This window comes from Chiloscyllium punctatum, chromosome 52 (assembly GCF_047496795.1).
Source record: "Chiloscyllium punctatum isolate Juve2018m chromosome 52, sChiPun1.3, whole genome shotgun sequence".
In the NCBI taxonomy this organism is placed as follows: domain Eukaryota; kingdom Metazoa; phylum Chordata; class Chondrichthyes; order Orectolobiformes; family Hemiscylliidae; genus Chiloscyllium; species Chiloscyllium punctatum.
This window is the reverse complement of record NC_092790.1, coordinates 36159031-36183449: the sequence shown is the minus strand read 5'-3', so window position 1 is coordinate 36183449 and position 24419 is coordinate 36159031.

Below are 24419 nucleotides of genomic sequence, written 5' to 3'. Positions count from 1 at the left end.
CTGAGACACAGAAACAGGAGGCACTCACTCAACTGCTATACACTGGGATATAGGAACAGGAAGAAGTCACTCAACTGCTTGAGATTGGGACCTAGGAACAGGAGGGAGTCACTCAACCGCTCGAGACTGGGACACAGGAACAGGAGGGTGTCATTCAACTGCTTGAGATTGGGACACAGGAAAAGGAGACAGCCATTCATCTGCTCCAGACTGGGACACAGGAACAGGAGGGAGTCACTCAACCGCTCGAGACTGGGACAGAGGAACAGGAGGGTGTCATTCAACTGCTCGAGACTGGGACACAGGAACAGGAGGCAGTCACTCAACTGCTCGAGACCATCACTGGGAAATCTAGAGGCTTGTGAGGCCCCAGGATCCTGTTACGCAGGGACAGCAGGAGGTCACTCACTCCCCACCAGCTTTGGGCACTGGGAGAGAAGGGGAGTTTGCCTCTAACAAACAGAAATATATGAATAAATTCCATTCGTAGTCCACACAATCCTGCCCCACCATTCACTAAGACCATGGCTGATCTGATGGTGATTTCCTCATCCCATTTTACGAAGACCCCCTTCTCTGCAGCCTCTGCTCCATTTGTTGGTCATGTTGCCGACTCAGATGCTGTAACAACAGTCACCATGACTCATCCAGAAGGTCGGGTCTCATCTGAGGAGTCAGGATTTGAAGGGTCCAATCACAAGAATGAAAACACAAAATAAAGGCATTGCCAGAAGTTTAGTTCTCTCACATTCGCAATCCAACTCACCTAACCGGCCCATCCATTATATATTCAGGATGGAGCACAGTGTAGATCCAGCTAGCGAACTGCTGAATGCAACCCAGCAATATCCAGAGTTGAACTCTGTTCAGCCCACACCAATAATTGATCTATAATACTGGGCTAAATGTCCAGCGGGAGGAACTGTGCAGTCTGCACTGGTTCATCCATATATAACCCCAGGTTTTTGCATTGTTCAGCACTGTGTTAGATCACTGCCCAGTGTGGGGAAGCTTGCAGTCGATGCTGGAAGTGACAGGATGTGCAGCTCCCATCCATTTACAGCTCTGTATCTCCATTGCGCCTTGACAAGGGTGCTGTGGGTGTAAAAATCACTGGGAAGGAGAGATGTAAATTGAAACAGTTTAAATACCAATAGTTCCAACTCAGGCGCATACCATTCCAGTATTTAAAGATGAAATAACTGAGATAATGTCCAGTGAGGTTTTGTGGATGGTGCAAAGAAGTAAAAGGGGGTTGGTGATGTTATGGTGGTTGCACTATAAGCCTCCAAATAATTAATGGGAATTAGAGAAACAAATATGCAAGGAGACTGGCGAGACTTGCAGGAGCAATAGGGTTGTCATAATAGGTGATTTTAATTATACTAACATCGACTGGGACTTCCAGAGGTTTAAGGACAAAGATGGAAAGAAATTAGTTAAGTGTGTTCAGGAAAGCTTCCACAAGCAGCATGTGGAGGGTCCTACTCGTGAAGGGACAAACTCGACCTACTGTTGGGACATAGGGCAGGATAGGTGACGGAGGTAAAGTGGGGAGCATTTTGGGATTGGTGATTGGATTGTATTAATTTTAAAACAGTTATGGCAGGGACAGAATTGGTCCACAGATTCAAGTTCTAATTTGGGGCAAGGCGAATTTTGTTGGAATTAGACAGGGACTTGCAAACGTTGATAGGAGTAGCTTGTTTCCAGGCAAAAAAAATCTCTGGTAAGTGGGAGGCTTTTAAAAGTGAGATATTTCAAGTTCAAAGTCTATATGTTCCTGTGAGGGTGAAGGGAAAGTGAGGTAGGAAGAGAGAACCCTGGATGAGATAATCAGGCTCTGACCAGCAAAAAGGACGCGTGGCTCAGGTTCAGCAGCTGGGATCAATGGAATCTCTGGAGAGACCCAAGGGATGCAGGAGTTTACTGAAGAAGGAAATCAGCAAAGCGAAAAGGGGGTACGACTTGCCTTGGCTGAGAAAAGTAGGGAATCCAAAGATGTGCTGTCAGTATAGTAAAGAAAAAGAGCGACTAGAGAGAAAATAGGGTGCCTTAAAATGCAAAGTGGGCATTCATGTGTAAAACCACAACAGATGGGCAAGGTCCTCAATTTCCCCTCTGTGTTTACCATGAAGAAATTCGTGAAGATCTGTGACCTTTGGTGGGGTTAGTTGTCATATCTTGGTACTGTTAATATCACAGTAGAGTGCTGTTGGACATATTAGAATGCATAAAGTCAGATAAATCTCTTGGTCCTGACCAGGTATATCCAAGAACACTGAAAGAGGCGAGAGAAGACAGTTCAGGGGCAAGGTCCCGGACGACTGGGCAGTAGCAAATGGAGTGCCCTTCTTCAAAAAGGGCTGCAAAAAATGCCTGGGAAGTATGCACCAGTAAGCTTCACATCTGTTTTCGGTAATCCACTTGAGAAGGTTCTGAGAGATAAGATGTGTATGCATTTGGAAAGAAAGAGTTTGATTTGGAGAAGTCAGCATAGCTTTGTGCATGGCAGATCATGCCCTACAAATTTTGTTCGTAGTTTTTTGAGGAAGTGACCGGGAAGGTTGACGAGGGCAGGGTGATGGATATAGTGTATATGGATTTCAGTGAGGCCTTTGATAAGGTTCCACATGGTAGGCAGATCGAGAAGGTTAGATCGCATGGGCTCCAAGGTGATCTGGCAAATTGGCAACACAATTGGCTTGGCGTTAGGAAGCAAATGGCTATGGTGCAGGTATGCTTGTCGGACTGGAGGCCTGTGACTAGCAGAGTGTCTCAGGGGTCGGTCCTGGGCCCATTGCTGTTTGTTATCTATATCAATGATTTGGACGAGAGTGCACAACGCAAGGTTAGTAAGTTTGCAGATGACACTAAAACAGAAGGGATCCAATGAGGAACATTACCAGAAATTGCAGCAGTACCTTAATCGGCAGTGGAAGTGGCTGGGAAATATCATGTGAAGTTTAACATAGGCAAGGGTGATGTCTTGCATTTTGCAAAGTGAAATCCAGGTAGGTGTTTAATGATGAACGAGAGTGCCTTAAGGAGTGTAGTGGAACAAAGGACATTAGAGATTAGGTGCACGGTTGTCTGAAATTTGGGTCACAGATACACAGGACAGTGAAGAAGGCGGTTTGCACACAGGCATTCAGTATAGAAGTTGGGACGTTATGTTGCAATTATACAGGAAGTTGGTAAGGCTGCAGTTGGAGTATTGGGTTCAGTTTTGTTCACCTTGCTATAGAACATATATTATTGAATTAGAAAGAGTGCAGAAGAAATTTCAGAGATGTTTCCTGGGCTAAAGGGTTTAAGTTATAGGGAGAAGTTGGACAGGTTAGAACTTATTTCTTTACAGCCTAGGAAACTGAAGGGGGTTCTTAAAGAAGTGTAGATAGTCTGTGAGAAGATTTGTAGCTCGGGTGTTCATTGTTGTAGTTCTGTTCGCCGAGCTGGGAAATTGTGTTGCAGAATTTTCAGCGGACAGCTGTAACTGACAACAGGAAGCAGCAGATACAAACCACTATAAATGCCGGAGGAAGCATCACAGAGGCGCTTCACAGGAGGCCCCCAAGCACTGAGGATATCACCTAGACAGGGGATGAAACGTCTGCAACAACAATTCCCAGCTCGGCGAACAGAACCACAACAAGAAGTGTAGATCTTATCAAATTATGAGAGACGTGCATAGGGTTAAACACTTGAATTTTTTTCGCAAGGTTGGGGAATCGAGGACTAGAGGACATCCGTTAATGTTTCGAGAGGAATAAAATGAAAATTAACCCGTAGGGGCAACTTTTTTACACAGAGTATGTTATACTAATGGGGTGAGCTGCCAGTGGAAGTGGTTGAGATGGGTACAATAACAACATTGAAAAGGCATTTGGACAAATACACAGATAGGAAAGGATTAGCGGGATACAGAGAAAGGGCAGAGAAATTGGATGAGTGTGGATGGACATTTTGTTCGTCATGGACCATCTGGGCCGAAGGGGCCTGTTTCCGTCTGTAGAACCGTGTGACTGTAAATCCGTGTGTTTTGGGAAAGAGACAGGGAGGGGGAGAGCGAGAAAAAATGTCATGGAAAGATATGTTCACTAGTTTCAGAATGCTGAAGTGAAGACATTTCGACAGTATCATGCAACACGGGTCAGTATTATGAAGAATTATCAGTGAATGGTATATTAGTGTGAGTTCAGGCGATAGAGAGTTTTGAATGAGCGTTTGTCCTGCAACTTTGTAACTGGGAGGGAGGAAGGACTGCAGAATCTTCATTACATTGAGCTGTATAAAACAGTAATTTGTCTCAGTTTCATTTTCGTTGAGTGTGACAGAGGGACTGTCTGGACGAAGCTGAGCTGGTTTCCTGGTGCTCTCTTATCGAACTCACCTCATTAGCTACCTACCCCACCCCATGGTGTCCCTCTCATTCAATACCAGCCCGATTCTCCCACCCATCATGATTGACCAGACGGCACTCCGGCACTTTTACCCCATTTCTCTTCAAGTACCTGTTCAAGGGCATTTCCCATGGAACGCACTAACAATATATTCCATTTCCTTTATACTTTCATACGATGGTCAGCATGCTTTACACAGACCAAGCAAGAAATCTACACTTATTTTATGGTTATAGATTCCAATCACACTTAGTAATTCTGGTTATTTCACTTGACTCACCTTAATGATATTAAATCAAAGACAGCTTCGAAACATGTCTTGTTATAAAATACAATTTCGAGCAGAGAACGATCTTGCCCTCAGCCGTTATCTTGACCGTTATCAGAATTTGCCATTTTCATTTTTATGAAAGTTTCTCTTGCCCTTTGCATGTGACTGTTTCTGTCTGTAACAGTTCTGTCAGTTCGTTGGACGGCCGGTTTGTGTTGCAGAGGGAGGCCAGCAGCGCCGGTTCAGTTCCTCACACTGACAGAGGTTACCATGAAGGGGAAGCTCTCTCAACCTCAACCTCACCCCATCACCCGAGATGTGGTGACCCTCAGGGTAAACCAGCATAAGTGGTCTCTCTAATGAGAGTTCTTTGGGACTCTATTCTATCAATGTTAGCATTTTAATTTTTAAAAATAATTTTATTGAAAAGAGATTTTTAATATTATAATAACTCAATAACAACACAACTCAAATAACTGAACAGAATTACACTCATGTGCATGTACATACAAAACAAGTTAAAAACGTTAAATGGACGGAAGAAAAACAAAAATAAAAAATAAATAATGAATACATAGTACAGCTCAGCATAACAAAACGATAGCTCTCGTTCTTCAAGAGCATTAACTGATACGCATCTTTATGTTCATAATTGTTTCTCATTGGATATTAGATTCATAAGACAATATCGTCATGGCTATATAAAAGCCCTTCTTAATGTGACAGATAAACCTCCATCGTGGTAATCCAAAAAGGGCTGCCATGTCTTATGAAAATCTGTTTTTTTTTTGATGTACCATACTAGTGAGAAAGTCCAAAGGGATATTCTCCATGAAGAACTTACGACGACCTAACAGACCCAGGGTTTTTAGACATCCAACACAACAGAACATGTTTCCTAGCACAGAAAGTAAGGATATAATGCTTTTCCTCGTGTGCATCTGCGTCAGGTTCCCTGAGCAGACCCAGGAAAAGAAAAACCGGGTCCATCTCCAATTCAGTCCCCAATACCTACTCTATCACACATAACACAGTGCTCCAATATATATGAAGACTGCAGCAGGACAACAATCAAGGGTAAGAGTGCCTGTAGTCATTCTGCATTTACCACATGCTGAAGATAATCCCACTTTGCATTTTGAGAGACAATCTGGGGTCAGATAGACCCAATGAAGAATTTTCAACTGCATGGAATGGGTCCTATTACAGATCAAAATCATTCGAGCATTTTCACAAATGTCCTCTCAATCTCTCCGAGTTGTTCGGAATCCCCAACTCTCTCTCGCAGCCATCCCAAAGCTGCACAGTCTTGTCTGAGGGGACAAACTCCAACTAATGAAAAAGGGTACTCACAGAGAGTGTATTCTAAGCAATAAGCACCCACTTCTCTCTATCGGATCTGTAAGAGTCTGTTAAAGGTATGTTTTTTAAAAATCAAATCTCGGATCTGGGCAAAAAAACAGAAGAGGCCTCTACTAGGTCGTCCATACTTACAAGTTATTTGATCAAATGATGTCATTCTTTCTCTTTAAAATAATACGTGGTGGTTCAGTAGATAGCACTGCGTCCTCACAGCACCAGGGTCCAAAGATGTGCAGGTTAGATGAATTGGCTATTGATAAATCACACATAGTGTTCAGGGATGTGTAGTTTGGAGCATTAGTCAGGCTAAATATAGGATGGTAGTGGAATGGGTCTGGATGGGTCGAAGTCGACTTGTTGGTCCCAAGGGCTTGTTTCCACACTGTAGGGATTCTACTAATTCTAAATCACTCAAGCAAGTTACACCCATGGCTTCCCACAGTTTAAACATGGAATCCATTATCCCCGGTTGACAATTCGGTATACCAATTATAGGGGTAAGAAACATGATTTTGGCTATATTGCCTTTGACCTGACGCATTGGCATTCATGCTTTAACTTTATTGATAATCATTGGGTTATGATAATACTCCATAAATGTTGTCATTTTGTCTAAGAACAACAGACTAGTAAGGTTTCACTTTGTCTGAGAGGGTTCAATATCTAACCGTATTGACACCAAGTCCTCAGTGGTCCACACACTAACATAGGATAATAAAGTGCTTAATTGATAGCTTTTAATCTGGAAGATCTACTCCCCATACTCTGTGGGGTAGTTTCAATTTGGTTAGCTTGATAAAGAGTCGCCTATAGTGTCAAATAAAAGAGATAAATCAGCCATTGAGTCTCCAAAATATCTGTCTGGGAAATATCTGTGTGGGTCCATAAGACAGTTGAAATCTCCTTCTACAATAATCTGCCACGATGCAAGATAACTTACTTTGGAAAATGCATCTACCAGGATTTTAAGAGGGTGCACAAGTTGGCAATAAACATTCAAAATACTGTATTATTTCCCATAGTTCAAGCATTCACACGGGGTATAGTAAATGAGGAGAGGCATTCATTTTCAGAACAGCTCGCCGACCTCGCCAGGATGTTGGAAGTGCCTCCCATCTTTGACGGTCTTGTTTAATTTTGTCAAACAAATGGACATAGTTCACGTTAAAAAAATGATCAAAGACGGATGTAATGAATATATGAAATAGGGAATCCACCCCCGTGACCATTTGAAAGGAAACCAGAATTTGCCTTCAACATAAGGTATTTCCCTGAGACCTCCCACAGAGAAGGCCACAAATGTGTAAAATTAATCTTATAGCCCGAAAAGGTGATAAGCGAATTAATGCATTGCATCACGTGAGCTGCCGAAACTGTAGGATTTGACAAAAACATAAGACCCTCATCTGCATACAATATAATCTTATGTGACTTCTATCTTACTTCTGGGGCAGGAATGTTAGGGTAATATTCCCAGTTGTGTAGGATGCCACCGAATCTAAGATTGTTGCAGGGATGGGGAAGAGATCAACCCTCATGTGCCATTTGTGCGGGTTAAAGGAGAAAATAAAATCCCTACTTGTGATGGGGATCTGCCTCCAGACATCCACCAGCTCTAGTTCTGCACACATATCCATTAATTGCTTACATTATAACAAGGGTATTGGGGGACATTTGGACATTCTGTCCACCGTGCATCCATAAGACAGTTGAAATCTCCTTCTACAATCATGTGCCACGATGCAACATAACTTAATTTGGAAAATGCATCTACCAGGATTTTAAGAGGGTGCGCCGGGTGGCAATAAACATTCAAAATACTGTATTATTTCCCATAGCTCAAGACTTTGGGAATGATGATCCTTCCGTGAGTGTCTAATACAATCTAGTAATTTAAATGGAATATTCTTCTTCACTAGTATGGCTTCTCCCCTACTCCTAGCATTAAAATACGAGAAATAAATCCGATCAAACCCGCCCTGCTGTAACGTCAAATGTTCCTTGTCATCAAGGTGCATCTCCTGCAATAGGACAACATCCACTCTCTCGTTTTGAAGATTAGAAAGTACATTTTTCCTCTTGACTGGCAGATGGCTCCCCTTAATGTTCCAGGTACAACATTTAAGCCCATCATTATCCATAACACACTGTAGCAACATTTCAACCCTTGAGTTTCACATCGAATTACACATCGCTGAGAATGAATGAAAAAAAGACTCATTGAGCCTAAAAACTGTACAAACTAAAACTACTACAACTAACAAGCTCTCAAAACTTTCCAAAGCTAAACATAAAAAACCAAAAAACGAAATAAAATCCAAAATGCTAATGACACTCGATTGGAGAATTTACCCCCCACCGCCCACTGGGCATGCTTACATATCTCAAAACTTTATCTTGTGCCCACTACCAATATGGAATCCATGGCAATTAACAACAAAAATCGGGCTTTAACTGCCCTTCGGTCGGCACTTAGTCATCACAACTACCTTTGTAACACCCTCCAGCTTGAGCTGCAACCCAGACACAAGCAAAGAAAGAAAAAAAGAAGTAATACTAATGAGGAAGTTAAAAATGGGTACTCAACCCATTCCCAGCTATAATTTAACACTGGTTAATAGCAGAAAAATCAAACAAAATTTCCTTAAGATTGAAACATGATTATCTAAATATCCAGCTTACTTTAAAAGTTTTCGCTTTCTCTGGAGAGTCAGACGGGTTCAAGGATCCATTCAAAACAATATGGAACACAGCGGAGAACTGTAAGGAATACTGAATCTCAAGTTCCCTTACTCTTCTCTTGATATCATCAAAAGATTTTCTTTCCTGAATCACCGCCGCTGAAAAGTCCTGAAAGAACATAATCCTGGAGCTCTTGTCAATTAACCCCAGTGGATTTCAGAACCCCTGGGTTCTGAAAGATTCCATCAGTCTTTGTTTGTCTCCCTAACTGTGCAATCGTGCAAGGACAGGATGAAGGCGTTGGTCTGAGTCTGACTTCCGTGCCACAACCCGATGAACTTTCTCACTCTTCACCCGTCTCTCCTCAGTTTTGAAGTGAAGGAATCGCTGCAGCCAGTTCTTGAAAAAACTCACAAGCTGACCACCTTCTGTCCACTCCAGCAAACCGACGATGTGAATATTCTTCATCTTACCCTTGTTCTCGAGGTCGTCATCTTCTTCAGTTAAGATGCAGACCTGTTTTCATGGGCGTGGATCCTCTCCCGAGAGGAATCGATCACGGTCTCTGTCACTGCAGTTCGGCCCTTGACATCGTCTGTTCTGTTTCCAAGGCTGGCAAGTTGCTGCTCATGTTTTTGGAGCACGGCTGAGAGCGGCTGTAGCCACGGCTGAACGGTTCTTCAATCATGGCTTCAATCATTTCACGTAACTTGATGAACACAGTGACCAAGGCCTGGTGAGGAACTGGGTCTATTCAACGAGCAGAGTGGGTTGTAGCTACAGCCTCAGGTATGCTCGATGCTTTAGATTAGATTAGATTACTTAGATTAGATTACTTACAGTGTGGAAACAGGCCCTTCGGCCCAACAAGTCCACACCACCCCGCCGAAGCGTAACCCACCCATACCCCTACATCTACATCTACTCCTTACCTAACACTAGGGGCAATTTAGCATGGCCAATTCACCTCACCTGCACATCTTTGGACTGTGGGAGGAAACCGGAGCACCCGGAGGAAACCCACGCAGACACGGGGAGAACGTGCAAACTCCACACAGTCAGTCGCCTGAGGCGGGAGGCTTCTGACGGGTTCACCGCTTGTTGGGACTTACTCGATCCTTTCCCGTGTTTTGTCATTTCCATTCGACAAAACGGGATTGGTAAAGATTCTATCGCTCTTTTAGTGCTGAATTTTAATTAAATGCCAGGGATGGGGTGGGTTAGAGAAACACTTTGCCCGTGTGTTGATACAGAGCACAGCAAAGCAGACCTACTGGATCATTGCCATTTTGTATTCACCCTTAAAATTTTATCGATATTATCATTTCATTTTACATGATATTCCTGGAGGTTCTGAAGCTGTGTCATTAGATACCATTGTCTACATTTTCCCCCACTCTGCACATTGCTGCCCATTCCTCGATAATACTTGACTCTGTTATTCATGAACCTTCCATCTGTGCCTCAAAAAAATATTCAACATTTCTGCCTCCATTGCTCCGTGGGAAAGAGTGTTCCTAAGACATTATAAAGACATTATAAACATTATGATCTGAGTGTGAGATTAGTTTTTTTATTCTCCTTATCTGAGAAAGGATATAATTACATTGGAAGCAGTTCAGAGATATTTCATTTCACGGTTTCTGGGGTGAAAGGCTTATATTATGAAGGCTTTAACAGGTTACTCTTGGAATGAGAGAAAACTGCATACAAGACCTTGAGAAGAATGGATCAGGTATATACCCACTGGATGTTTGCATAGCCTAAATTTGCTGTCATTGTCATAGAACCTCTACAGTGTGGAGGCAGGACACTCCGTCCATTAAGTCCACACTGACCCACCAAGCGACATCCCACCTGGACGTGCCCCCCAATCTTATCCATGTAAGCCTTCATTTCCCATAACTAACCCTCCTAACCTACGCATCCCTGGGCACTATTGAAATTCCACTATAAACTGCACATCTTTGGACTGTGGCAGAAAACTGGAGCACTGGGAGAAAACCCACACAGGCAGGGGGAGAATGTTCAAACTCCACATAGAGGTTCACCCGAGGTTGGAATTGGACCCAGCTCCTTGGTGATGTGAGGCAGCAGTGCTACCCACAGATCCATCATACTCCTCCGTTAGTTCTGTTAGTAACTTGTGGCGGACTAAAGAAATCTGCCTGACTTGTTCTTATCACTGAACCTGACCCAGTCTGAGACCTTTATCATCGGCGACGTCACCAACCTGGTTACATTTAAAATTTGTTGTGAGCAGTGGAAGAGTTTGAATGGAAAAGGAAAGAGTGACACCCTCCATCCTCAGTCACATCTGGAGTGAGAATAAAATCACAAAGTGGGGATTCATTCAAGTGGGAATTCTCTTTCCCAGAAGTTTGGGATGGCAGAATCTTTATATTATATCGAGGCTAGCTTCGTCTGATTTTCCATAGACAGGTGAATCAGGGATAATGGTGCATGGAGAGAAACGTGTAGCTGCGACCACAATGAGATGAGCCACGACCTTATTTACTGGTGGAGTAGTGTCAAAGGACCGAAAGGCCCGCTCTTGTCCCTCACCACTGTCTTCTAAAGTTCCATTCAGCCCTTCGGACCTGCTACACAGTGGCAGATCGAGGCCACTCCGATGGTTAGGTGCAGTTTTGGAAATGTACTTGGAAAATCCAGGCTGGGTCAGGAAGAGACACACACCCCTATACCCTGTTCCCAGGCTTCCCCTCTCCGCAACGTCTGCTTCAGATGTGGGTCGTGTTACAGACCCAGATTTACTGTGAATACAGACCCCATACCCCACCCAGCGTTAACTCAAACAAATCCTCTGCTCACCCAAATGTAGCATTACACAACACAACTTCGGGGAAAATAACCAGTTACTTTGCAAAAGCATATCATGTGAAATCAATAAAAAGGAACAACAGTAGGCTATTCGGCCCCTCAAGATTTCCCTGTCATTTAATACGAACATGGCTGATTTACTCCAGGTCTAACTCCATTTTCTTGCCGACTCCTTGTATCCCTCCACACCTCTCTGGGTTAGGGAATTCCAGGCATTCACTACCTTCTGAGAGAAGACATCATTTTGTATCTCAGATAGAAATTGATATTTCATATTCGGTATCTATGTCCTCGAGTTCGAGACTCCACTCAGGACTGGTAACAACTTCTCAACATCTACATTCTCAAATCCCTTCTGTGTCTTGTAATTTTCAGCAGTATCACTCTTCATTCATTTAAACCCCAATGAATAATCGCCTCACCATTTTAGAGATTCTCAATATCACAGCCCTTTCATCCCTGGAAGCCAGCTAATGTACCAACCTGGTTACTTGCTGCACCAGCATGCTGACTTTATGTTTCATACACAGGAACACTCCAATCCCTTTGTACTGTTCTTTTTCTGGAAGCGCTCTCCATTAAATAACAGCCTGCCTTTTGATTCTCAGTGTCATCCTCAAACTCAGATGTATATTGCACTCAGCTCCCTCCTTCAGACTATCAGTATAGAGTGTAAATAACTGATGCCATCGGACTGATAGCTGTGGTCCTCCAGCAGATACACCTTTATCATGAAGATTCATTTATCCTGACTCTCCGATTGCTTTGTGCTAACCAATCATTGTGAGAGGCGATTTCGGTTCAAACAATTAAAATGTGCATGACCCTAAAAACTAAGGGGAATAGAGCCATAGGGGTTGGGGTAAAACATGCTTCTTTTGTAAGAACATTTTGTATACTCAAAAGTGGGATAATTTAAATTGTGCAAATGCTGACATTTTGTGAGCAGAGTAAAAAAACAAGTCCTTGATTGATGAGACCACTAACACAGACAGAGAAGAATAAGTCCTTGACTGATAAGACTGCAGGATAGAAAAACAACTCAAGAGACATCTGCTACAGATTGATAAGACCACTAACACAGACAGAAAAGAATAAGTCCTTGACCGATAAGACTACAGGGTAATAAAAAAAACAACTTGCGCTGCAGACTTTGTGACAAGGGTGCAGAATGAAAAAAATACTGACGGTTTAGAATGTGAACCTCGTGACTCTTTAGAGCCAAAGAGGGGAGGGACTTGTGCTGTATATAATGAGAAACTTTGTAAACCTCAGGGCGCCTTTTCTCAGAAGGGTGCCCAACTCTGCAGACTTGCTAATAAAACTTTGTTTTCCTGAATTTGTCTAGAGCGATTATTGAGAAGCGATTTTCGTTTCTAACAATCATCATCACATGTTAATACATTTTCCATCATCCTACGAGCTTCTGTCTTGTGTAATAACTTTTGTTCTGTAATACCTTGAGGAAAATCTCTAGAAAGTCTGGTTTCTACCAGATCTCCTTTATCAAGTCCGCTTGTTGCATTCTCAGACATCTCCAGAAATACTTTGCATGATTTTACAGGGCAACGTATAATTTCCCTTTCACCAAACCACTCTGAACCTGCGTGAAGCTTTTCTAAATGTCCATGCTGGCAAGGTTTTCCAAATTATGCTCATCCCAGCTGCTTTCCTTTGGCCCCATTCCATACCCACACAACCCTCTGTGTAAAAACACTGCTCCTGCGTGCCTTGTAAATTTTCCCTCTTTCACCTTAAACCTATGCCTTCTACAGCTGAATTCCCCCATCCCTTGGAAAAGACCTTGGCTACTCACCCTATCCATACCTCTCATGATTTTAGAAACTTCTATAATGTCATCCCTCAACCCTCCACCCAATACTAACTTTAAGAACAAGCATTTAAAGATAAATACTGCAAATTTGAAACTATAGTAAACATGAGAGATAAACAATACTTCGATCAAACTTCACACTGTGATTTGTTTTTCCTCCCTATTACAAAATTAAGGCAGCATGAAACTCTTACTAGTGCCAATAAGAAGCCAAGCACTCGATAGCCTTTGTCTAAACGAGGTGATGATCCCGACAGTGAAAACATATTTATGGCCAGATCTTTATAATACCACAGAGTCAACATTCTCCCTCCTGGCCTCCCTATGACCTTGCGTGATTGTGTCTTCTTTATCTTACACTCAATAGAGAGAACCCCTTTCCCGATTCACACCTTAATTTAAACCCATTTTATATCATCTTATCATTCATCACTGCTAAAAGCCGGTTTATCTTTACCACGCCCTCTTTTCCCTGTCACCGATCTCCCACCTCTGGAAAGCTATTAAAAAGCCAAGTTTCCAATGCTTTTCAGTTATGAAGAAGTGTCACACTGGGCTTGAAATGCTAACGCTGTTTCACTGTCTCTGCAGATGCTAACAGACCTGCTGAGTTTCTCCAGAAATGAATAGGCACAGAAAAATTTTCACAAAACAAATAACTATGGATACTTGTAATAAAAATAACAAAATTGCTTGAGAAACTGAGAGCTTTGTAGAGGGTCACTGGACCTGAAAGTTTAACACTGCATTCATTCCAGAAGATGCTGCAACATCTTCAGCAATTTCTTCAGCAATTTCTGTTTTTGAACAATTTCCAAAGAAGTATGTCAAAGATGTTCAAACATCCTGTCTAACATGGAGAGCCATACACTGGGGACTGAACAATAACGCATGGTGACAAGTTCCTTGACTCTGAAACTACATAAGTCTGGCATCACTGACACTACAGAGTTCTTAATCACGGTCAGGGATAAAAACAGAGGGAGACACATTCACTTCAAATACAGAAGTTGACATTGTGGAAGAGAAATGATTTCGATCACTACTTTAAATAGATTGAATTAAAGTAACAAATTAGAGGCGTGACACTAGGGAGAGGCCCTCAGCAGAATGAGAATATTAAAATGCAAGTGTTACCGCATCAGAAACCAGGTTAGGTACAGAATACAGGGCTGATGGGTGAATGGGTCTCGGTGTGAACTGGGGGACAGACAGTAGAATTGAATTGTAGATATTGCAACTCAAACTGGGTTATCATTTGATGCTGTAGACCACAGCAGCAGCAGAAGCAGAACTGTATTCAACGACAATCTGTAACATTATCCCGAGGATAATTCATCAGTCTACCATTACTATCAAACCGATCCATGGTTCAGTGATGAGTGTGGGTGAACATGCCAGGGTCTAAATCACGTGGACCTAAACCTGTTGACAACCCATTAAAGCTACCACACTTAACTGGTTAAATTCCGACCAGCAGAACTAATGTCTGATGGAGAGGGGAAATGATCCCAGACTAACAGATCAGGTCTAAGTTCTGTCGTCCTGCCAAATCCAAACAATAATGTCGATGGACTATTAAACAAATTACTGGAGGAGATTACTCCACAAATATCCTCATCCTAAATATCGGAACAGCTCTGTACGTCAGTGAAAAAGGTCAGGGATGTGGTGTCTGCACTATCCTCAGCCAGACGGGTTGAATGGATGATCCACCTCACACTCATCATGATTCCCACAGAATCACAGATACCAGTCTTCAAGCAATTCGATTTGCTGTATAGTCATGAGGAAACAGCTGAAAACAGTAGATACGACAAAGGCAATCGGCCCTGACACCATCCCTGCAACAGGACTGAAGACTTGTGCTGCACAACAAGCCGTGTCCCTGGGGAAGGTGTTTCATTCCAGCTCCAACTCTGACATCTCCCTTACAACGTGGAAAATTCCTCAACTATGTCCAGTCCCCGAAGAGGAGAATAATTACAATCTGACCAATTACCACCCCCTCAGCCCCATGACGACAGTCACATTGGTGAGAATACTTTTTGACAGAGCTGTCAAGTAGCACCGAAATAATCAGGTCAGTGTGGGTTTCCGATAGGTCCCCATGTGAAGATGGTGCTGTAATGAACATATGATTGGATTATGAATCCAGACCAGGCCAATGCTCTGGCAGCTGGTGGAAGTTAAAAATAATTAATAAAATATCGAGACCTAAAATCTGGTGTCATTAATAGTGATCTTGTGTCTAATGTTGATTGTAAACATCAATCTCCTTCCCCAATGTACTTTCAGGAAGTGAATCTCCCGTGCTTTCTTGGTCTGGCCTAAAAGTGACTCCAGACACACAGACATGGTCTCTGAATCGGCCACGTGAGACACTGAATTGTATCGAACGACTCTGAGGTCTTAAAGGATAAGACCTGACAGAACATCTGGCATCAATCTCGTTATCAGAAAAGGGAATGGGAAGTACTATCCTGTTGTCCCTGCATAGACATCTTTCCTAACATCTGAGATCTTGTGACAACATTTACAGAGCTTTCCCACAGACTGCACAGAAACATCGGGAGAGGAGGAGGTCATTCAGCACATTGAGCTTTCCCCATGCTATTTCATGGGCGAACATCTCCTCAATGCAGTTTTCCCCACACAATGTTGATATCTCAAAATATGTTTTAACATTATGAAATACAGTGCCTTCGGCCCATCAATATATAGGGAGTTCTTTGATAACGCTTGTTTATTAAGTACGATGTGAGTGCAATACGATTCGTGAACTGTTTTCTACAAAGTGAACTATCATCCCTGCTTCCAATCTGTCATACCCTGTCAGAGTGTTATATATCTCACTGAGATCTCCACTCATTTTCCTAAAGCCCATGGAATACAGGCCCAGTCACCCCAAATTCTGCTCCCACAACTAACCTGTCATCCCAGAGATCAGTCTGGTCATCCTTCACTGCACTCCCTCAATGTCAGGTTTGCCCTTTATTAGGTAAGGACACCAAAACTGCACACAACACTGCACAATGTTCGAGATGGGGTCCCACCAAGACCCTGTTCAGTTGCAGTAAATGACCCTTACTCCTGTATTCTAATCCCTTGAAATGAAGGTGAATAAATCACTTATCTTCCTACCTGCTTTCTGCTCCTGCAATATTGCTTTCAGTGACTGGTGTACAGGGAGATCCAGATTCTTTTCACTGTTACAGCTCCCCACTTGCTGGGTCTATGTACACTGTATGCAGCATGCCAATGCCATTCCCAGTATTGACTTCCGTGTTCAGAACTCACTAACCTACATGGACTCGGATAGCTTCGCAGAAATAAACAAAAATGCAGCTAAAGTTCATTTATAGATCATCATTTTCAACCAATCCTTTTTCAAATGATAGGATGCCATTCTATTGTTCCCATCAAAGTACACAACCTCTCATCTCTCCCATTGCTCTCCATCTACCACGTATTTGCCCAGTCACTCCACTTGTCTCAATCACCTTGGAGCCTTTCTTACAACCTCCTCATCCACTCAGAAGCTGACATCATTTAGTACTGTCAGCAGACTTGGGAATATTGCAATTGAGCCCCACAACCAAAGATATGATGTGAATTGGGAAAAGCTGGATGTCAAATCTCGATCCCTCTTATATCCTCCAAGCCTTCCATTCAAAAAAACATGGTTTTATTCCTACTCACTGTTTCCTGCCAGCTCTCCCAATCTAAAACCATGACCATATATTAGCCCCAGTCCCACTGGATTCGAATTTGCACAAAAGGCTTGGGGCTTTATCAAAAATCTTTCTGATTCCAGTCGTATTGCGTTGATACCGTCTCCATAATTTTGCTAAAAGCCACTTTCTCAAATATGATTCCTATTTCATAAACCTCTCGTGACTTTGTCTATGCCCATTAATTTCAGTACAATATTTTCTCTAAAACGTTTTAGTTGCTAATTTTATTCTATTCCCTTTTTCTCACCAGACTAAAGTTCCCTAGTATTGCGAGGAAATCTTATTTTTGGTTTTTTTCTGTGAATGCATAACTGAAGTATTTGCTCCATTGATCTGCTATTTCCCTGTCCTCAATTATCTGGTATCAGACTGTAAGGAAGCTGCACCTTTTTCTCTTAATTTTGCCATTAATGTATTTTCAGAAGATACTACAAGTTCACTCATATACTCTGTGATAAGATATTCTTCAGAAACCCATCAATTCCTATCTTGAGCTACTGAATGATTGACCTTCCACAGCCATACAATCACAGAAGCACAGACTCTGTACGATCAGAAATACAGCACGGTCTACAGTAGCCCCACTTTCCAACACAAAACCCGTCGCTGTAAATCTTATGGCATTTCAAGTGCACAACCATGTATTTTGTAATGGTTTTGAGGTTACCATGACAATTCCCCTCTCACGAAGTGCATCCCAGACCCAACATACTTTGGGTAAAAAACAGTTCTCAAATCCTCACTAAGTCTCAAAACCTTTACTTTAAAAGTGTGTCCCTTTGACTAAAAGGACCAGCTGCTGTCTACCCACCCCGTCCATGTCCCTCGTAATCTAATTCTCCTGATTCACGTCCCCCTTAGCCTTCTCTGCTCCAAACTAAACAACCCGAGCTTATCCAAGCTCTCTCCATAGCTGATATGCTCCATCACAGGGAACATCCTGGTGAATCTCCTCTGCAACCCCTCCAGTGCAATCACATCCTTCTGTAATGTAGCTCCCAGAACTACACACAGTATTCCATCTTGGCTAACGAAAGTTCCACATAGCTCTTATAATCTATGCTTCAATGTGTGAAGGCTGTGTTTACGCTCCAGTACGCTTTCTCAAATTGTGTGCTACCCTGTCCAGCTACATTCAGGGATGTGTGGAGAAGCACCCTCTGAGTTTCCCAGTGTGCTGCCATTCATTGAGTCCTCCCCTGCCTGGTTCCTTCTTCCAAAGTGCATGACCTCATATTTATCAGGGTTACAGTCCACCTCCCATTGATGTGACCATCTGACCATTCCATCTGTATCTTCCTGTAACATAAGGCCTTCCTCCTCACTGCCAACTAACCGGCAAAACTTTGTATCAAACACAAACTTACTTATGACACCCCCCCCACCCCTCGTCCATATTCACAGCTGAAACCTTTATGATAATGTTTAAAATCACAAAACATCAGCTTATTTATTTGAGAGGCTAGTGTCCAATGGTGTACCACGGGGATCAGTTCTGTGTCCCTCAATATTTGTGATTCAGAGTTGTTGGTGTTGGACTGGGGTGGACAAAGTTAAAAATTGCATAACACCAGGTTATTCTCCAAAAGGTTTATTTGGAGGCACGAGCTTTCGAAGTGCTGTGTCTTCATCAGGTGGTTGTGCGCTTTGATGAAGCACTTCGAAAGCTCGTGCCACCGAATAAAGCTTTTGGAGAATAACCTGGTGTTATGCAATTTTTAACTTTGTCCACCCCCGTCCAACACCAACACCTCCGAATCACAAATATTAAGAAACACAGCACTGATCCTTGTGGTACACCACTGGACACTAGCCTCCAAACACAAACAGCCTTCTACCACCACCCTCTGTCTCCTACCACTAAAGTTGATTTGGTTGCAACTTGGCAAATCACGAATGAGTCCTACCTGTTCCCTGGTTATTTTGTTCCGCTGGACAATCTCTCGAATATTTGGAGATTCTCACTCATCTTGCGTGCCAGTAGGCTTCCCTGCACCTGTGTTAATTAGTCCCCTCCAAGTGATGAATTTCTTCCTTATTGCAGATTTAAATGGCCTGTCCCAGATCCTGCCATTATTTGCCTTTAATGTGGAATAGACAGCGAGGGGAGAGTTCTGTTCATTTCCAACTTGTCATATGTTTTGTGAATTTTCAAAATTTCACTGTGACCCAGCTCTCATTCTTTGAAACTCTAGAGAACACAGGCCGAGTTTCCTCATCAGGCAATCTCACCATCTGAGGGATTAATCTGGAGAATGTTTTTTTGAGATTCGCTCACCAAAACTGTGCACAATACTCCAGGTATAGTCCTATCAACACGCTGTGAAACTGCTTCAACATGTCTTTACATCAATGCTCTGACTCTCTTAAATGAAGGCAAACCAAACTTTAACTTTCCACTTACATATCTTCCTCCAAATTCCCTTCAAATTCATTCAATTTACGGACTCATTGAGAAACTCTTGCGAAAATCAAATATCTGCAACTTCTACTGGTTCCCCATTATCTATGTTATAAGAAACAACTGCAAACAATTCCGAAGTTTATCAAGTACGATTTCTCTATCAGAAATGCATGCTGATTTTCTCCATTGTTGATGATAATTTCTAAATATCAAAAATATCATCCTGTGTAATAGATTTCAACAGTTTCCCTACAGATGTCGATTAATTGGTCTGCAGTTCTCCACACTATGTCTTCTTCCTTTTGTAGCTGTTTGGATCCCTTCCATTCGTCGATAGTGCTTGGATCATGTTTATCCGCAATAGTTTCTGTCCTCTGCAGAATGTAAAGGAAAACATCGACAGTGCAATTAATACTACTGTTGGGGATTCATTTCTGACGTTTTGATGAGACGTACATCTGTTTCGTTAGACTTAGCAATGCTCAATACAGCTACATCTTCAAGTACTACCTTGTTACTGATTTGAATTGACTTTTTGTCTTAAGCTTCAGAAGGCCGATATGGTCACTTGGAATTACTGGGTGATTTCCTGGATATTACTCCATGGAGACAGATGCAAAGTAACTGGTTATTTTCTTGGCCATTTCCCTGTTCTCCACAATGAACTCTCCTCTCCCAATTACAAATTTCCACTCTTGACCTTGCTTTTATTTTGTTTCCTTTGAAATATAGATCGTTGATTTATGCAGTCTTTGTGTTCCTGTTTATTAGCAGGTATGCTCGCTTTTTGGTTTCCTTATTAGTTTCATGTCCTTCCTTTTCTGGATTCTAAACTTCTGAGAATTCACGGGTTTTCACAATATTTGGAATTCTTCTGAAGTCACTTCCTGTGATTAATAAATTTTCTAATTAGTGATGTTAACCATCATTGAGTCACTTTCTCACTTTTTGGTGTTTGTACAGGAAATAAATAGACGTATTTTTCAGACTTTGCAGTATTTCTAAAACCTCCTGATCCTGACCAGATATATCCAGGAACACTGCAGGAGGATAGATAAGAAATTGCGGGAGCCCTGGTTGGTTCTTTTCCATTATCGCTGGTCAGGTCCCAGATGACTGGAGGGTAGCGAATGCTGTGCCCTTATTCAAGGAAGGCTACAAAGGTAAAACTGGGAACGAAAGACCAGCAAACCTAAAATCTAGTGGATAAGTTACTTGAGAAGATTCGGAGAGATTGGATATACATGCATTTGGAAAGACAGGATGTGATTCGGAGTATGATTAGAATGGTGCTGGAAAAGCAGAGAAGACCAGGCAGCTTCCGAGGAGCAGGAAAATGGATGTTTCGGGCAAAAGCCCTTCATGAAATTCAGCACGTCTTTGTGCATGGGAGATCATGACTCGTAAATTGGTTGGAGTTCTTTGATGAAATGACCAGCAACGTTGAGGAGGGCAGGATGGTATACATAGTCTATATGGATTCCAGTAAGGCCTCAATAAGGTTCCGCATGTTCCGCTGCTCTGAAAGGTGAGATCACATGGAATTGAGGGGGAGGTGGCAAATTAGGTACAAAATTGGCTTGGTGGTAGGAAGCAGAGGGTGATACAGGAAGAATGCTGGTCAGACTGGAGGCCTGTGACTAGTGGAATGCCTCAGGGGATGGTGCTGGGATCACTGCATATCACAGATGTCTATGATTTAGATGATAATGTACAGGCATGATTTGTAAGTTTGAAGACGACACGAAAATAAGCAGTCTCATGGCGAGTGAGGAAGATTATCATAAATTTCAGAAATTTCAGCAGTATTTTGATCAGCTGGGGAAGTGGGTTGAGAAATGGCAAATGGATTTTAATAAAGTGTAAGTTCTTGCATTTTAGAAAGTCAAATCAAGGTTGGAGTTTCATGGTGAATGGTTGGGTCTTTAGGAGTGTAGTGGAACAGAAGGACCTTGGAATTCAGGTGTATGGTTCTCTGGAAGTTGATTCAGAAGTAGACAGTGCAGTGAAGAAAGCTTTTGGTACATTGGCCTTAATCAGTGTATTTCACTGAGTATCAAAATTAGGGATTCTGGCTTAGTGGTGCTGGAAGAGCACAGCAGTTCAGGCAGCATCCAAATAGCTGCGAAATCGACGTTTCGGGCAAAAGCCCTTCATCAGGAATAAAGGCAGTGAACCCGAAGCGTGGAGAGATAAGCTAGAGGATGGTGGGGGTGGGGAGAAAGCAGCATAGAGTACAATGGGTGAGTGGGGGAGGGGATGAAGGTGATAGGTCAAGGAGGAGATAGTGGAGTGGATAGGTGGAAAAGAAGATAGGCAGGTAGGACAAGTCCGGGCAAGTCAAGCAGACAGTTGCTGAGCTGGAAGTTTAGAACTCGGGTGAGGTGGGGGAAGGGGAAATGAGGAAAATGTTGAAGTCTACGTTGATGCCCTGGGGTTGAAGTGTTCCGAGGCGGAAGATGAGGCGTTCTTCCTCCAGGCGTCTGGTGGTGAGGGAGCGGTGGTGAAGGAGGCACAGGACCTCCATGTCCTCGGCAGATTGGGAGGGGGAGTTGAAATGTTGGGCCACGGGGCGGTGTGGTTGATTGGTGCGGGTGTCCCAGAGATGTTCCCTAAAGCGCTCTGCTAGGAGGCGCCCAGTCTCCCCAATGTAGAGGAGACCGCATCGGGAGCAACGGATACAATAAATGATATTAGTGGATGTGCAAGTAAAACTTTCATGAATGTGGAAGGCTCCTTTCGGGCCTTGGATAGAGGTGAGGGAGGAGGCGTGGGCGCAGGTTTTACAGTTCCTGGGGTGGCAGGGGAAAGTGCCAGGATTGGAGGGTGGGTTGTTTGGGGGCGTGGACCTGACCAGGTAGTCATGGAGGGAACGGTCTTTGCGGAAGGTGGAAAGGGGTGGGGAGGGAAATATATCCCTGGTAGTGGGGTCTGTTTGGAGGTGTCAGAAATGTCGGCGGATGATTTGGTTTATGCGAAGGTTTGTAGGGTGGAAGGTGAGCACCAGGGGCGTTCTGTCCTTGTTACGGTTGGAGGGGTGAGGTCTGAGGGCGGAGGTGCAGGATGTGGACGAGATGCGTTGGAGGGCATCTTTAACCACGTGGGAAGGGAATTTGCGGTCTCTAAAGCAGGAGGCCATCTGGTGTGTTCTGTGGTGGAACATGGTGGCACAGTGGTTAGCACTGCTGCCTCACAGCGCCAGAGACCCGGGTTCAGTTCCCGCCTCAGGCGACTGACTGTGTGGAGATTGCACGTTCTCCCTGTGTCTGCGTTGGTTTCCTCCGGGTGCTCCGGTTTCCTCCCACAGTCCAAAGATGTGCAGGTTAGGTGAATTGGCCATGCTAAATTGCCCATAGTGTTAGATAAGGGGTAAATGTAGGGGTATGGGTGGGTGGCGAGTCGGTGTGGACTTGTTGGGCTGAAGGGCCTGTTTCCACACTGTAAGTAATCTAATCTAATCTGGAACTGGTCCTCCTGGGAACAGATCCAGCGGAGGCGGAGGAATTGGGAATACGGGATGGCATTTTTGCAAGAGGTAGGGTGGGAAGACTTGTAATCCAGGTAGCTGTGAGAGTTGGTGGGTTTGTAAAAAATGTCAGTGTCAAGTCGGTCGTCATTAATGGAGATGGAGAGGTCCAGGAAGGGGAGGGAGCTGTCAGAGATGGTCCAGGTAAATTTAAGGTCGGGGTGGAATGTGTTGGGGAGCCTTCCACATCCATCAAAGTTTTACTTGTACATCCACTAATATCATTTATTGTATCTGTTGCTCCCGATGCGGTCTCCTCGACATTGGGGAGACTGGGCGCCTCCTAGCAGAGCGCTTTAGGGAACATCTCCGGGACACCCGCACCAATCAACCAAACCGTCCCGTGGCCCAACATTTCAACTCCCCCTGCCACTCTGCCGAGGACATGGAGGTCCTGGGCCTCCTTCACCGCCGCTCCCTCACCACCAGACGCCTGGAGGAAGAACGCCTCATCTTCCGCCTCGGAACACTTCAACCCCAGGGGATCAATGTAGACTTCAACAGTTTCCTCATTTCTCCTTCCCCCACCTCACCCTAGTTCTAAACTTCCAGCTCAGTAACTGTCCGCTTGACTTGCCCGGACTTGTCCTACCTGCCTATCTTCTTTTCCACCTATCCACTCCACCCTCTCCTCCTTGACCAATCACCTTCATCCCCTCCCCCACACACCCATTGTACTCTATGCTGCTTTCTCCCCACCCCCACCCTCCTCTAGCTTATCTCTCCACGCTTCAGGCTCACTGCCTTTATTCCTGATGGAGGGCTTTTGCCAGAAACGTCGATTTCGAAGCTATTTGGATGCTGCCTGAACTGCTGTGGTCTTCCAGCACCACTAATCCGGAATCTGGTTTCCAGCATCTGCAGTCATTGTTTTTACCTCATCAAAATTAGGGAGTTATGTTGCAGTTATACAGGACGCTGCTGAGGCAGTATTGGTAGCGTTATGTTCAGTTTTGTTCACTTTGCTATACTCGGTTATTGAAGATGTTCAACGCTGAGCTTGACTGATCTTTGCTGGATAGGAGAGTCAATGTTTATTGGAAACAGACCAGATACGGATAGTTAGACACAATCGGATTATTTATGAGCAGTCTGAATGGTGCAGCCAAAAGAACAATTGCTGCCCCACCCCATGCACTGTGCCCTCAATCCACACTTGAGTCTGTTACAGAATGTACTGCTGCACCTACTCCATGTGTTGTTCCCTCTATCTCCCCCTCAAGGCTATCACAGAGATATACTGCTCTCCCTAACCCCTTGTGTGTTCCCTCAATACAGCCCTCGCAGCTGTTACAGAGATATACTGCTGCCCCTACCCTATGTGTGTTCGCTCAATCCACCCCTCGATGCTGTTACAAG